The sequence below is a fragment of the Sarcophilus harrisii genome, chromosome 1 (genome assembly GCF_902635505.1).
Source record: "Sarcophilus harrisii chromosome 1, mSarHar1.11, whole genome shotgun sequence".
Taxonomy (NCBI): Eukaryota; Metazoa; Chordata; class Mammalia; order Dasyuromorphia; family Dasyuridae; genus Sarcophilus; species Sarcophilus harrisii.
The window spans coordinates 478,695,947-478,708,658 of record NC_045426.1 but is presented as its reverse complement, the minus strand read 5'-3'; the positions used below and the strand labels follow the sequence as shown (position 1 = coordinate 478,708,658).

Genomic DNA, 12,712 nt, shown 5'->3' with positions numbered 1-12,712 from the left:
TTCTTGATGGCTTTTGTGATGACATTCATTTAGCTGACTTTGGCTCAATTTAGAAGTTATCCTGAATTTTAAAAAACAATTCATTTTACCTATCAGTTTTATTTTTTTCCTTTAAGTGTTTTGCATGGAAAAAATGCCTGCATGATACTTAAGACAGTGACCTTTTCACAGTTTGCAAAATAGATTTGCCTAGGGTATATGCTGTAGAATGCAAATATTTTACATGGCAGTGGTAGTGGTATTTCTTTATTTGAAAATGGCTATGAATACCTTAAGTTGCTATTTTCTGGAATCAAGAGCATTTTTTCCCCCTTCGATGTCTGAGTTTTCTTCATGCTAGTTTTTTTCCTGGGACTACTTGGAAGTTTGGAGGAATATTGTTCCCAATAGAATACAACTTTCCTTTGCCCTGTTTAACCATTTTGATGCAGTCATAAATAGTTACTGATTCTTTATTTTGGCCAGAACATCATAAATATCATCTCCCTCATCCTAGGAGGATGGAGGATTACTTCCAAGTACTTAAAAAACAAAACAACAAAAAAAAAACCCCTGAAAAATGTAGTTCTGTTAATTTCCTCTGATTATGTGGAAATAGTTATGCCTTTTTCTTGTTTCAGGGATGGTAAGTAGTTGCTTTTAAAAGTTAGTACAAGATATACACTAAGGACTTACTTTGGGTCTTTGAGGAAGGAAAAATGACTTAGGTTTATGGAGGGCATTTCTATTTGCAAAGTATTCCACAACCATGTGAGATTGGCAGTTATTCTGTTATCATATTATGATATAAGAATTATTATCTTTATTTTAATAGAAGAGGGAATAATGAGGTATGAGAATTTATGATTTGCCCTGGGTCATACAGCTAATGATAGAGCCAGGATGAGTCCAGGTCATTTGATTTCCAAGTCCAGGTTTTTGTCCACTCTATTATTTTTTACTGCCTTTCTACAAATTAAATATTAGTAATATGGTAGGAATGATAACATACCAGAGGCCAGAATTCTAGCTCAAGATGGCAGTATGTGTGGGTTATGGGCACATTCTTTAACACCTTAGGGTTTCAGTTCCTTATGTGTGTAAGAAAGAGATTGGAAGAGCCTCTTTTTGTGTTCCCTGTGCCTGGCACATAGAGTAAGAATTTAATAAGTGCTTAGTGATTGACTAGAAAAGAATTTCTGAATCTGAGGTCCAGAATATATATATATGTGTGTGTGTGTGTGTATGTGTGTGTGTGTGTGTGTGTGTGGAGTATAGGTCAGAACTTCAGCTACCTTGAAGTGGGAGGTAGTTGAGGTGTTTTTTTTTGTTTGTTTGTTTTTGAGAGGAATTGGCCTTAAGTGATTTGCCCAGGGTTGACACTGCTGGTAGTAAGTAAGTAAAGTAAATGTCCTAGATTAGATTTGAACTCTAGTCCTCCCAAAACCAAGACTGATGCTTTATCCATTGTGCCATCTAACTGCCCTGATAATTGAGTTTTAACTTGAATCTTGGTGCTCCTATTTTGTTAATCTCTTAATTTACAATTTACAGGAAAGAAAAAATTTACAATAGGAATTTGGTTTTATATTGATATATATGTTGAAGTGGCTTTGGTGAGGCTGATGTATTTCCCCTTCTTTAATGTGTTAATTGGTTTTGAAATTCTTTCTAAGTTGTGGTGGTATTTTAAAAATAGAGAATTTTTATTGTGAATAATATCTTCTTATATCAATATTTTTTCATTCTAAATCTCTCTCACTTTAGTCTTCTGCCGTGAAAAATGGCCAGATTTTTAAACAATTGAAGAATTATGGTTGGAAGAATTTAAGATGCTGGATGAAGAGATTGTATGAGTTCGTTTAGATTGTTATAAATAAGTTCAAGTCTGCAGACCCAGAAGAATTATCAGAGTAATCAAAGAACTTATAGATATAATCACAGAACTAGGCAGTTTTTAAGAATTCATAGATAACTAGAGAGTTGACAGAAGACCACAGAAGAATAAATGCAGTATTTGTTTCCAAAATTTCTAGAACCTAGGCCTATCTATTGCCCTAGTAGGCACAGATCCTTTGCAAAATTCTACATCCTATTATAAAATCGATGACTTGTGATCACGTGGCAAATAACATGGGTATTACAGGAAAACATGAAAGTATAAGTTCACTAAAAATGTCATGTCATTCTGGATATTGTTATTATATCAAGTAATATAAATGTAGACCTAATATAGTTAAATTTCAGCAAGACATTTAGTAGAATCTTTTTTGATAATTTGGAGAATTTGGTATAATTATTTGGATTCATGATCTGTAGTTAAAGAAAGACTTGTGGCTGGTTCAGTAATGATGTGCAAAGAATAGTAATGAATAAATTGACGTTAACCTGGATTGAAGTGTTTTGTGGGATACCACTGGGGGAAGATGCAGAAGGAATGTTTATAACATAATTGTGGAATACATACTTCTAGAAAGGATAACATAATAATTAAAAGTTAACATAATAGATGAATTGTCAAGGCTGAAAAAAGTTTTCATAGATTGACACTATGAGTTTAAAATAATGAGTGAGACTACATAGAAGTATTCCTTGAATATTCTCTTGAGTGTTTTACTTTGGGTAGAATAGCTCTAGGGCATTGTAAACAAGTGGATAGGCTCAATCAGGAAGACTAGTAGAAAGTGTACTGCAGTTGGTCTGAGCCCCTTGCTTTCAATCCTGTCTGTATTACTAACTATTACATTGTTACTTGGGCAAACTTCATAATTCCTTATCTCTAAACATGGCGAGTTGAACTGGACAGCTTCAGAGATCCCCCTTGTAAAGTATCTAAATCCTTCATCTTAAGTTTTGATTAGTACATGCTAGCTATGTGGCCCAAAGTGAGTTGTTTAAATTCTTATATAGAGTTGCCCTAGGAAACTCTCAAAGGTTTTCAGTAACTAGAAATAATTTGATGAAATCACTGCTTTAGATCTACTCCATGCCCATCATCAAAAGCTTACATTGCAGTTATAGTCCAGTAAAAAGTACACTAAAGCACAGTAGTATTTTATACTTATAGTAAACTTTAGATGCATTTCATTTGGAACTGACAATCCTTTGAATGAGGTATTCTAGTGGTTCTAACTTTTTATGTTAGCACAGTATTCTTTGCCATGAAGATTTTCATAGACTCAGTGGTTAAATTAGCAATGAATAAGAGCTTCCTTGACCTTTCTTAATAAGTCTCTATACCTATTAACCGTGCTTTGGAATTCCTCCACTTTTTACGTCACTGCTCTGCTAACTCATTCTTTTTATTTACTTCTACAGGACTCATAGCGATAGAGTCAGAAGTAGTTTGGCTTCTGCTCTAATAGAGCTATTATTATGACCTTCAGCAGACTGCCCTATAGGTACATGATGGTGCAGTATATACAGTATTGGGCCTGGATTCAGGAAGACCTGAGTCCAAAGTTTAATTTCAGACAGTGTATAGCTATGTGGTATTGAGCATATTATATAATGTCCATTTGCCTTAGTTTACTCAACTGTATGTAGTGCTAACCTTGTAAAATTGTGAGGATCAAATGAGATAAATTTGTAAAAAGCACTTAGCATAGAACCTACATATAGAAAGTACTACATAAGTACTTATTCCCTCTCCACTAAATTGCAGCTGGAGATAGGGATTGCTGTGAAAAGGAGTTTAGAGGCACACCTGATGAAACTTTGTATCTCACCTTTTGAAAAGCATTTAGGAATTTGTGTTAGGTGATGATAATGAAAGTCAGAGTTTCTTCTAACTCAAGGATTCTGTAAACTTGGGAATACTTAAAGGAAATGTCTTGATAAATTCTTTTTGATTTCTTTTGTCAGAAACAATGCTGTGGTCACCTTGGATATATCAAGGATGTTTTATTCCACCCTTGAAACTGAGTAAACTGGCAAAAAACTTTATTTTTTCTGTTTTTTTTTATGTTATCATATGGGAAGTATTTTGATTGTTTTCCTGCTGTCTTGAAAGTTTGTTTCTAGAGAAGATACTTGCTCACTAAGTGCAACAAAAAACTGCTAAGTTTTGTTGTTACTGTGCATTTCTCCTTGAATAGAATCATTATAATTACATGTAGCAGCACAGATAGCATAGCTTTTGGAGAATAGTAATTTGTGTCCATGTAGTGCATTTTTTCCCAGGTGTTAAGTACAGTTTGTAAACATATCTCATTAACCTAGGATGAATCCTTATAGAGTCTTTTTTAGAAGATGAGTTGTAAAATTCCTATTATTATGCATAGTGTGTTAAAAACAGGTATATAGAAAGATGAATAAGATGTATTTTACTCTGAAGCTAGTCTGGTACAGGTATTTGCTTAAAACACTTTGTTTTTAGGTGAGATGGGGGAGTGCTGATAGTGAAGATGTACTTGACCCTAACCTATAGCATTCCTGTAGTTTTCAGAATAATTATAGATTTTTAAAATCCAAGAGAAATAGGCCAGATCTCTTCTTCATGCTTTATTTTCCATTTTCACTTAGAGAGTGTCACTGAGGGGTACATGCAAAACAATATTATATTCATACAGGCCCATTCTACTATGAAGTGATCTAGATTCTGAGGCTGTCTTGTAATGGAATTCTGGCTTCATGACTTAACTCATTATGTGACCTTGAACCAGATACCTCTTCTGAGGCTTAGTTTTCATGTTTATAATATTGAAATAATTTTATTGTACTTATGATCTGAAAGACCATCTAGTCCAACCATCTCATTTTATAGATGATGAAACAGAAATCTAGAAAGGTTAAGTGAGAATTGGCCAAAGCCACACATATAGTAGAGGTAGTAAGGAGTGGAACAAGAATTTGAACTTAAGGAATGCTCTGATCCTCAAATCACCCAGACCATGCTTGTGGTAGTCATCACATGAGCTGATATAAAAGTAATACTTTAATTTATCTTTAGAGCTCTTAAAGGTTTACAAAACACTTTTCCAGATGGGAAAATAATGTAGAAATAATGCAAGTTTTTGTTATTTTTATTTTATAGATGAGAACAAAAACCAAAAGGTGAAGAGATTTGCCCATATTAGTAAAGTTAAGGAAATATAGGAGCTAGCTTCCAATGAAATAAGAATTCACATTTCTTTGTGAAATAAGAGCTTCAGAGATTTATGTTGAATTATCTCCACTGTTTTTTGAGGTAGAGAGTCTAAGCCTTATTATCACATGGGGAAGCACATGGGGAAACAGGCTCAGTGAGAGAAAATGACCTGTCTTACTATTTCTCTTGCTCCTCTTCTTTTATTCTTGTTTCCTACCAATATCACTGCTCAAAATTTTACCTTCCTTTGTAATGCATAAGTTTAGTAATCAAGCAAAACAAATCAGTGCGTTGACTGAATCTGAAAATATATCTCATTTGCATTTCTGATCCATCGTCTCTTTGCCTTTTTAAGTAGGATGAATGTTGTCTTGTCAATCTTTTGAGTGAAGTCATGATTAGTCATTACATTTTTCAGATTCATCTTAAAATTGTTTTCCTTTATCTTATCTTAGCCATTGTATATTTTGTTTTCCTGGTTGAGCTTACTTTGTTCTGCATCTGTTCATGTTACTCTTTCCAGGTTTCTCAGAATCTGTGTGTCTTTTCTTATGATGCAATAATGATTCTTTGTATTCATTTATTGTACTTTGTTCAGCCATGAGTGTTTTTCCCACTTTGTCCTTACTTCCCTTTACACTTTGAATGTGAAAACTAAAGAGAATTACCAAATTTCTTGGAGCCACTTGTCTTTAAGATGATTAGGTTGGCCTAGGTCATATCTGTGATTCTTTTCAGTTGTGTGATTTTGTGATACTGTAACTACTGCATTTTTGGGGGGTGGGGGTGAGGGTGGGAGTATATATGCTCCTTCATGGTAGGAACAAATCTTAGCACCAGCAGCCTTGAAAATAAGAACAAATATTTTAACATTGTAGTAGATGCAGGGATACAAGAGAATATAGGGAGTAGATATTTGAAGAACAGAAAGAATAGACATGGCAATTGGGAAGAAATTAGAGGAGAAACCTTTATTAAATATATGAGAAGAGTTTGACAAGAAAAAAGCAGCTATGAGTTTAGCAACAGGGGAGTTCAGTGGATTACATAGAAATTTGTTGAGTGGGGGGGTGGCCAGAAGTATTTTTAAATTTGTATCAAAAATATAAAGGAATCTTTGAAACTAGAATGTTATAAGAATGTTTTAAAATTCACATTCATGGTGAAATTGTAGTTCTGTGATAGCTTTTTTCATTTTTTTTGGGGGGGGTGTCTTTGTCTTTTTCATTTTTTTTCCTTCTCTAAAGAATTTTGATTCTTTCTATTTCTCCCACAATACCCAGGAGAATCCCTTTAAAGCTTATTCACGTGCCTTTACTTCCGTTTCTAAAACATATTAACCTTTTTATATCAACTTACATTTCTGTTTTCTCTTTTTCCTAGTACCTACTTACCTAGAGAGCTGTACCTTATAATGAATACAAAACTTCAGTTCCTTTAATTTATTGCTCCCACTTCCACTTTGTCCTCCTTATTCTTTTCACTTGACATTTTCCCATTGAACCTGTTGATTTTTCTTATCATCTTTCTTTGGTATATGTTTCACAAGCCTGGGAAGGAATAGAAATAATATTATAGAATATACTTTTTTTCTCTCTGTTTAATTTCCTCTGATACCTGTCAATGCTTTATATTTGATAATAATTAAGTACTTGCTATGTTCCAAATCTTTTTTTTTTAGGAACTGGATTTATAATGAAAAAAAGATCATTCTTATCCTCAAGGAATTTACTTGTTAAAAGTAGAATGGATTAGAAATGCTGGAATCTAGAAAGTACAAAAGAAAGAACAAATTAATGAAAAGTAATTAATGTGCTTAATATGTATTAGGTTCTTTGTTGAGAGCTAGAGAATTAAGAGACAGGTAAGAAATGAAGGTTGGAGTGCAGTCATGGCTTAAACGCTACTACTGATCTGTCACAGTTTTACACATCTTTAATGCATTGTGGACTGTGGGGATTTTGTTCAAGGTACTGAATTGGGTACATTATTTAAATTCTCACTGGATATTTCTATTGATCTGGAATTGCTTACTTTATTTTACATGATTATAACTTTGAATTTTAATATCTGCAATTATTTCACTGGGTACCCACGATGGACCTGGGAGTGTTTATAGAAACATAATGACCTTGTTTGAAATTAGAATCTTTTTTATAATTGGGGAAGACAAAATTAGACAAGTAGAGTTAAGCAGGGAGAAAAACTGAATTTATGGGATGATAAGACTAGTAAATTAAAGTGAAAATTTGGAATGGAGGAAATAAGAAAAAAAAAAGCTGTAAGAATCATACTTTTTTTTTCTTTGTGTTACAATTAAGAGAGTCAGATTGTTAAACCTTGAGTTGTAACCTTAGAGTTTACCTAGACTAGTTTTTTCATTTTTTACATGAGGAAACTAATGCCAAGGAGTTTAGGAATTCAACCAAAGTAATTCAATTAAATGGGGGTATAAATTGGGATTGGAAATTGGTTGTCTCCATATGCGCCCCCGTGTGTGTGTGTGTGTGTGTGTGTATGTGTGTATGTGGTATATGAGACAGAGAGAGGCAGAGACAGAAATAGAGAAAGAGACAGAGAAGTAAGACTGCTTGAGGTAGGGGAAGAATTTTTTAAAGATGAGTTTAACTTGAAATCTTTGGTAGATCTACTTATAAACTGGAGGAATCATTTGAGAATTGGAAGATTGTCTCCAATAAGCCAAACACATAAAGATCTTCCTTAAAAATGAATATTTTTCTAGCAAAAACAGCATTAAGATGCACATATTGATAAAATTTCACTGAAAATCAACAATGCTACTCTACTACAGTAAATCTTTACATGGGGAGATTTAGATTTAGTTTTAGTACAAAACTCTTGACTATTCCTTCATACAAATAAATACACAAATAAAAATTGAAAGAGGACTATTCTTTTTTAGGAGTCTCAGTGTAGAATTTAGGCATCAGGTCCAGTGTTTAAATACTTCAAAACTCCTATCATTTATGAGTTTTTAGCAGTCTAGGGAAACAGCTTTCTCAGAGACAATTGCAAGTGTCAGTTGTGAAGATAACTAGCTCACAAGGATTGCTGAGACTTCCAAGAAAACATAGTAAGTGCTTAATAAATGCATTTTCTCTTATTGATTATTCATTCAGCTATGAGTCTAAAGAAAAATCTCTTATGGAGCAAAATAGAAGTCTGTAGTCTTAATTTTTTTTTTTCCTGTCCTTATTGTCTAGCTTTATGTCCCTTTCATTTTTTTTCCTATCACTTCTTTGCTTTGGCACATCAAGTTCTCCCAGCATGGATCCTTATATGATGTTTAGTGGTCCCTATTTTGATTTGAATTTGATACCACTGATCTAGGGAATTCAGCAGAACTGTTCAAGGTGGCTCATTCAGGGTTTTCTTAAAGGTTACTGTTTAAAAGATATTGACCTACAGTAGGTAACTTAGAGTTAAAAATTAGAAACCTACTTCTTCCTTTAAATATTACTATTTTAACAATATCTTAGATTTCTATATTACCATAAAGTTTTTAAAGTAATATTTCCTGTACCGTTTCATATGAGAAAAACATAAGTTTTTCATAAAAAAGGTATGATTTGAGAACCTTAACTATAAAGGCAAGATGTTTATTATTTTGGGGGTGTCTTAAGCTCAGCAATGTTAATTACTCTAGAATTACTTTTTTTCTAACTTCTTAGCTAGGTGACTTAGAGAATAAGATGGTTAGATCTGTTGTCAGGAGGAACTGAGTTCAAATTCAGCCTCATATATTTAGAAATTAGTTGATTCTGGGCAAGTCACTGCATCTCTCTTTGCCTCAGTTTCCTCATCTGTAATATAGGGATGATATTAATGACATCTACTTCTCAGAGTTGTTATGAGGATAAAAAATGAATTATGATTGCAAACTTTAATATGCTTTATAAATGCTATTTTTGTTGTTATTCCTTTATTCATTCATGATATATAGACCTTTTGTAACCTCAAAATGAGAAGTGTTTGTTTATGTGTGTATATAAATATGTATAGTATTATTATTAGTCATAATTGCATTTGTAAATAATAAATTGATGATTAGTAATTTAGTAAGTCCATAACAAAGGAAGTGTCTTATGCTACTCTATCCTTGTTAGATTACTCTAGATTATTGTGTTTAGTATTACCATCACCATCACCAGTCAATCAGTAGACACGTATCAAGTGTTTTACTATGTGCCAGACACTATGAGTCATCTTGATTGTCATCATTATTAAATGCCTCACTTCAGTGGTTTCCTTTGGTATTTACAAATCCCTATTTTTAGTAGCAAATAATTTTTAAAAATAGATTATGATTTCAATAGCTAAATCCTCTAATTTACTGACAAGTGGATTTGTTTGCTAATGAGTGTGCATATTTTAGAGAAATGGAGACAATTTTTACCATCTACTTTCTTTGTTTCAATCCATGTATATATAATTAAACAAAAATTTTACTCCTTAAAGTATCCTTGAAGAATTAAAAATTATTTAAAGACTAGATAACTTACTCCAATAGAATTGTCAGGTCAAAGAATCCATCAGAGAAACAATAAATAATTTCATTAAAATAATGAGAATGAGATAACATACCAAACTTTTTGGGATTTAGCCAAAGCAATCAGTAGAAAAACCATATCTCTATTTGTTAAGCAAAAGAGAAAAAAGAACAAATCAGTTAATTGGGCATACAATTAAAAAATTAAAAAACTAGTAAATTTTAAAACTTTAAATACTGAAGTAGAAATTCTGAAAATCAAAGAGATAAGCAACACTTAAAGTTTTGAGACAGCTAGTCTAGAGTGGTAGGCTTGAAATAAAGAAGACCTGAGTTCAAATGAGGCCTCAGATACTTACTAACTTTGTTACCCTAAGCAAGAAGTTACTTAACCTGGACTTCCTCAGCTATACTATGAGGATAGTAATAGCACTTACTTCTCAGGGTTGTTATAGAATCAAATAAGATATTATTTATAAAAATACTTACTACAGTGTATGGCACATAATAGGTACTTAGTAAATGCTTAAGAACTTTTTTCTTCAGGAAAAAATACAACCCATAAATCAATCTGTTCCCTTTACCTCCCCAAATCCAAATACCATTGCCTTAGAGGAAACTATCTTTTTACTTTATACTTAAAATATGGTAGCTCATTCTGAAAATTTTCATCTTCTCTTTGCATTTATATATTCATTTGGGGGATTTAAATCACTCTTCTGTGTGAATATACACCAAAAATGTCATATGTACACAGATATGGAAATGTCCTGTCATGATGCTTTGAACCAGATTTTTTTTTTTAAGGCTGAAATCTAAATTTGGAGGGAAATGAAAATAAAGTTATAAATTTAGATGCTAACTTTTCATTATATATTGTCCTTATGTTTTCTTCATTTTATGTTATCATTTTCAGTCACTTAACAGAAAAAAGCATTATTAAGTGCTAATTAAGTACTAGGCACTGTAGTAAGTACTGGGGATAGGTTAACAAGCAAAAGACAAACAATTCCTGCCCTCTGCTTCTAGGACATTATAGGGAAGACAGTGTATTTGTGTTTGTATGTATGTGTGAGAGGTATGTGTTTACATATATACGTATATATTATATATGCACATACATACACCTATTGTCTTCCCTTTAAGGGAATATATATGTATATGTGTGTATACATACATACATATGTACACATATAATAGAGAGAAATATACACAAACATGTATACATATGTATGCATGTATATAATATGTAAATAAAATACATCGCAATTTTGGAGGGAGTGGTGTTGGAAAAGGGATTTCTAGGAGATAGCTTTTGGGCTCATAAGCAGATGGCTTCTGCAAAGAACCCCTCATGAGACCTAATTGATCATAGAATACAAATAGAAGGGGAAATGTGGTGAAGTTTAGTACTGGCTAGTACCAGCAACCTTTCACCCTGAAACTAAAGATGAATTTTCAAAGAAAGGAGTGGGTTTTATTATTGTCTCATTATTATTGTCTCATCATTGACTACCCTTGTGTTTAAGAGTTGATTCTATAAAGACTTTTCCTTTTTCTTGAAAAGTGTAAGATTTTGAAACCTTTTTAAAGATAGAAGGACATACTTGAAGGACATAGTTGAAGTATAAAATATACAAAATGTAAGTTTTGGAACATAGAAAATGAAGAAGACATTCTAGCTTAAAAAACAGGAATTCATATATTGAAAGAAATATTTTAATTGAAGATTCATTTTTAGGCAATAATGGAGATTGTGCATTATATGTGTAGGATAATAGGATAATAGATTTGGAACTGAAAATGATGTCAGGACATTGTATAGACGAGGAAACTGAGACTTGGAGAGAAGTTAAGTAGTCTGATACTCTCAAGGTCTGTCTGAAGAATTTTGAAGTTGATTGCAGAACAGAGGAGATAGTGGTATAGGACTGCTCAGGATGGTTGTACTCTCATCAGGTGCTGTGCAGAATTGCAGTATCTTAAAAGAAACATGAGATGTACAAATTTAGAGACATCTCCCTGATCTGTTCATATAGACTATTTGTGTTGGAATTATTTTAGAGCATTCTGAGTTCGAATTGGTCTGATCAGCCATAGATGGACACACTCTAATTTGATTCTAACATAGTGATGTCATTTTGGTCATCTGAAAATGAAGGATAACCGATTGACAGCAAGGAAAGATTTGAAACTGAATTCAAACCCAAGTCTTTATGACTCCATATTCAGAGCTCTTGAGAACACAAATAACTTTTGAACTTGGAAATTGAAATTAGGGAAGGGATCACATGTTCAGTAAGAAGAAATTCCTTAATCTTACCTGAAAAGTAGTGAATAGATATCTAGGTCTATTATGAATATAAATCTTACTCTCTTGTCCTAAGTTTCATGTAACTTGTAATCCATTTTGCAACTATCTATATTTGGCTGGCCTGAGCAGTTACTGGCCCTGTTCTTAAGGAAATGTCTGAGAATATAGTTAGACTAAGATTGTTTTTGTTCCATTCTTGGGTTGACTGTTTAACTGACTCTAGCTTTATCCTCAACATTCATACCTTTATCATAGTATTTTCTGGAATACAGCAGACCTAAGGCAGGGATTACATAATTAAAAAACAACACCACCAACAATAACAACCCAACAACAATGTGTAATTGAGAAAGTTTATTCTACATTATTCCTACCAGTTATGTTCTGAAACATTAAGGAAGTTCTATGTAAAGTTGCATTTTGTTGGATATATGAAATCTCAAATCCCTTGCAAGTCAAGAAATTCATGAAACAAGGGATAATTGATCAGTCTGTGGCTTTTAACCTAGTATTCTACATCTTGTTATTGTCATTTTAGTCTGAATGTGGTTGTATCATACTACAGTGTTTTTAAGAGCGTGGCTGCCTTGTGGGTCCTGATTTTTGTCTCTGCCATGTTACACATTTTTTTGATGGTTTTATTGTTTTGTTTTGTGAAGATTATCTTTCTCTATTCATGTGTTCTATTGTACCCACAACCAGTTCAGTGCAGCTTCCTTAGTGCATACTGTACCTCCTCTCCTCCTCCCTTTCCCCATCTTGTAGGAACTGGGTGGGTGGTGGCTTCTGATGTTTTGTATAGCTTTATTATTTCCTTCCC

The 12,712-nt window shown here is 32.9% G+C and overlaps 1 protein-coding gene across 2 annotated transcripts in view; it reads left to right on the top strand.

Annotated features, from left to right (window-relative positions):
- Window positions 1–12,712, top strand: part of ASXL3 (ASXL transcriptional regulator 3) — a 219,394-nt gene that overhangs the window by 15,834 nt on the left and 190,848 nt on the right. The window lies entirely within an intron of this gene.